This window comes from Nyctereutes procyonoides, unplaced genomic scaffold, assembly GCF_905146905.1.
Source record: "Nyctereutes procyonoides isolate TBG_1078 unplaced genomic scaffold, NYPRO_anot_genome, whole genome shotgun sequence".
NCBI classification, from domain to species: Eukaryota; Metazoa; Chordata; class Mammalia; order Carnivora; family Canidae; genus Nyctereutes; species Nyctereutes procyonoides.
In genome coordinates this window covers 25,848,309-25,852,345 of record NW_026575133.1, presented here as the reverse complement: position 1 = coordinate 25,852,345, position 4,037 = coordinate 25,848,309, and positions in this window count along the sequence as shown.

Here is a 4,037-nt window from a genome sequence, read left to right as displayed (position 1 = left end):
GCTGTGCCTCTCAGCCAGAATCAAGGCCTGTAGGATTTTTTTCATGGCCGTATAACATCTTATCAAACACATGTGTCACGTTCCCTGAAATTTTCTCCTAATGTATTTTGGGTCATTTTAATTTTGTTTCTATTATTGTGAATAAGGCACAGAGAATAACTTTTTTCTGTGTTAAGAATTATTATCTGGGCAGCCCGGGTGGCTCAGCGGTTTAGTGCCACCTTCAGCCCAGGGCCTGATCCTGGAACCCCAGGATCAAGTCCCATGTCGGGGTCCCGGCATGGAGCCTGCTTCTCCCTCTGCCTGTGCCTCTGCCTCTCTCTCTCTCTCTCTGTCAATCTTTCTCTGTTTCTCATGAACAAATAAATAAAATCTTGGAAAAAAAAAGAATATCTTACAACAGATATTCAGGAGTAGAACTACTGAGCCCAATAAGGTCAACATTCTTAGATCTTGTGTTTCCTTCCATCTGGAATGCTCTGCCCTATGCCTTCCTACAAATGGGTCCTTCTTGTCTTTCAGCTCTCAATTTAAATGTCACCTCCTCAGGAGGCCCCTGACTCTTCCATCAACCGCCATATGCTCTTGATCACGACATACTGTTTTAATTTCTTCCTGCCTCGTTTCTCTGTAAAGTTGTCACACTCATCATTTTCCCTGGTGAGTGTCCCTATTAGAATGTCATCCTCCAGTATGGGGACCTGTCTCTCTCACTCCCTGCTATTCCCTGGTACTTGGCATAGTGTCTGGCATGTAGTAGGTGCTCAATAAATGTTTGTTGAGCACATGATGTAGCATAGTGTTTAAGCATATGTGTTCTCAGACTGCCTGGGTTTGAATCCTCGCTCAGAGCTCCTAAATTGTTGGGGGATAGATGATAAGGTACGAGAAGCTCAGGGCCTGGGGTATATGGCAAGCATTAGGGAACATCTGTGCTTACTGTGTGCTACCCTGAAATTTTTACTTCCATAAAGTGGGGCTACTAATCCTTCTCCCCTCTTCAGTGTACAAAAAGGGAATGTTAGTGGGAACACGTTTTGTTGTTAGGTAAGAAGGGACTGTTAAAATCTGAGGCATTATGGCTATTATGTGTACAACACAGTAAGAAAATTTCAAACGGATTGTGAAGCCCATTACATCTGTCTGCTAAGAGTGGCAGTTGAAATGAAGGTTCTGTCCGCGGGCTCTCTCCAACTCCCCAGTGCTTTTGCAATGTTTCATTTTGAAGGGAAGTGTTGAAAAAAAAGGCCATGCTGGGTGTAAGAAATGACTGTGTAATTTAATTATTTTAATGACATTAAGAATGTTAGTCACTGTAACTTTCCTTCCTGTGGCTGGGTACCTCAAAGTGGATCCTTAATTAGAAACGGAATGAAGGATCTTTTCTATGGGCTTCTCTAGAGAGATGTTCCGGGGAGACTCATGACATTCTGAATATTTTGGCATCTGGTGATTGTATAGATCTATTTTCATCTCCCCGCGCTCTCTCTGCCTCAAGCTCTTTCTGAATATCCGTGCCTCAACCCAACCTCACTCGATTTCAGGAAAGCCAGGCTCAGCCTCCCCTCCCCACCCTCCCTCTCCTTGCTCCCTCCTGGCTTCTATTTTTCCATCTGTCCTGCCCACTCCCTTCCTGCCTCTCTTCCCTGCCCCAGGGCAGGTGGGAAGCGGCTTGAGCCAGAGCTAGAAGCGGCCCTTGAGATAATGCAGGCAGATCAAACCCACGAACATTAATTTGATGCGTGTTGTATGCTGGGTTCTGAGCTCAGGGTAGTTGAGATCCAAGGTCCCTGCCCTTGAGGAGCTTTTGAGTTAATGAGATCAGATGTGCACGCACACACACGTGCATGCACACACACGCACACACACACATACACACATGGGAAGGTTTAACAGAGAGAGCTTAAGGCAGTCTGAGAAAGATGGCCAGCTGCAGTGAATAGAAACTCCGGTGGGACTATGGGAAGGAGCAGTCACTGTCATACCTAGTTGGTGTATGGGGGGGGGGGCGTCAAACTGGGTAGCTTAGTGGCTTGGCTGCCTCAGGCTCACAGACTGGGATTTAGGAACCCAGAATAATTGAGAACCTCATGTTTATGGCTTGTCAGTACAAAGTGGCTTCTGTATCCCAGGCCCCTGGCCATCACCCCATGGGTCCCTTCCCTTCTTGCTTCACCGAGACACCCCTGTCACACATAGCATCTTGCCCCTATCTCCGGGATGCAGTTTCAACTCAATAGTGCCCAACACTGGAAATAAGTGGAGGCTGAGATGATCTCCCTGCTGCAGGAATTTGGATTTGCACCCCACTCCAAGCCTGAGAACGGAGCAAGCCTTATGCCAAGTGCCCTTAAATCCACAAAGTCCCAGAACTGGAGGCTGGCTCCCTGGAGGGCACAGAGAGGGGCTCTGGTTTGGGAACTACAGAGGACTCTGGTTGCAGCAGCGGAAACCTGCTCAACCCCAGGAGGGGGCTTTGTTGGAAGACTCCAGATGTCTTCAATGGAACTCCAGGGCTGGGGTTGTGCACCAGCTTTCAGAGCAAGCAGAACCAGAACTGGGACATCTAGAGGTCACTTGCCCAGTCTCCTGTAGTCTTCTCAGCTTTCAAAGCGATACTGAGCAAATGTCTACTCTGGACAGATTCCGAGTTACGGTGTCAGGGAGTCAGACACAGACCCTGTCCTCAGGGAGCTACAGACCAGCAAGGAAAATTGACATTACACGAGGCAACAAGCTAGTAAAACATGACCAGCGTGTTAGGTGCCAGGAAGGAACCAAGCAGCTGGCCTCGATGGAGACCAGTAGGCAGAGCTTACTTGGGACAGAGAGAGGGAGGAGGTCTCTCTGGGGTTCAAAGTGCAAATGGATGAGGAAGAAGCAGGTGTATGAAGGGCGGGGTGAAGAACATTCAGGCAGAGAATCAGTGAATGCAAAGGCTTGGAGGCAGGAAAGACCCCACACTTTTGAGAAAATACAAGAAGTTGGTTGGAGGGAGGGATGGGGAAGGAGCCAGGGAAGCTGTTGGCAGGGACAGGTCCAATCTCAAGTGCCGGAGGAAGGAGTTAGTGCTTGATTCTTAATGTGAGGCGGGTCATGGAAGGGTTTAAAGTGGGGTGTGTGTGTGTGTGTGTGTGTGTGTGTGTGTGACTTGATCCAATTCTTGTTGTAAACTGATCCCTCCATCTGTGGCAGGCAGAGCAAACTAGGAGCAACAATCGTGGGCATCGGGGCCGGTGAGGAGGCCATCAAGCACTCAGGCTGGAGACAGTGCTGGCCAGGACGGGAGTTGTGATTTTAGAGAATCAGAGGAGAAAAGGGACTCATTTTGGAAGTTGAAGGGACAGACATGGCGTGCCGATGGCTGTTGTGCTGGGAGTGTGGAAATAATGCCGAGTGCCAGGTTTAAGTCACCATCCGGGAATAAGATTGTGTCATTTACTGAGAGGACAAAACAAGTTTGGGGGAGCCAACTGAGAATTCACTTTGGATTTCCCTCTGGGATGTTGACGCAATGTCTAAATGGAGAGGTCCAGAGGCTGCGGACATACCGACCTGGACTTTGGAGAGCCCCTGGGGCGTGGGGTCTCCCTGGGCCCCATCTGCATGTGTGGTATTTAAACCCGCAGGAAAGGAGGAGAGCCCCCAGAGAGAGGAGCGGGAGAACTAGAAGAACAAGGGGCCCACTGTCTGAGGTCTCGGCAGAGGATGAGGAGGCATAGCCGGCCTGGTCAGGGCGCTGAGAGGGAAGCCAAGGCCGTCAGGCATTCAGCAACCACATGGGGGAGGGTTTGGGAAGCAAGCCACGGTCCACAGTGTCCAACGGTGCTGAGACGTGGAGGAAGGAAAGGACAGTCATGTTTGGCCACAAGGAGTCCATGGCCGACCTTGGCAAGAGCTGTGTTGACCTTTGACTTGACCCTACTCAGTTTCCCGGCTTCTCAGTCCACAGAGCAGCTTAGAATCCCTCTGAACTTACTCGGTCCATCCACAGGATGAGCCACCAGGCAACACAACAGTCGTCCCTCATGTGGAAC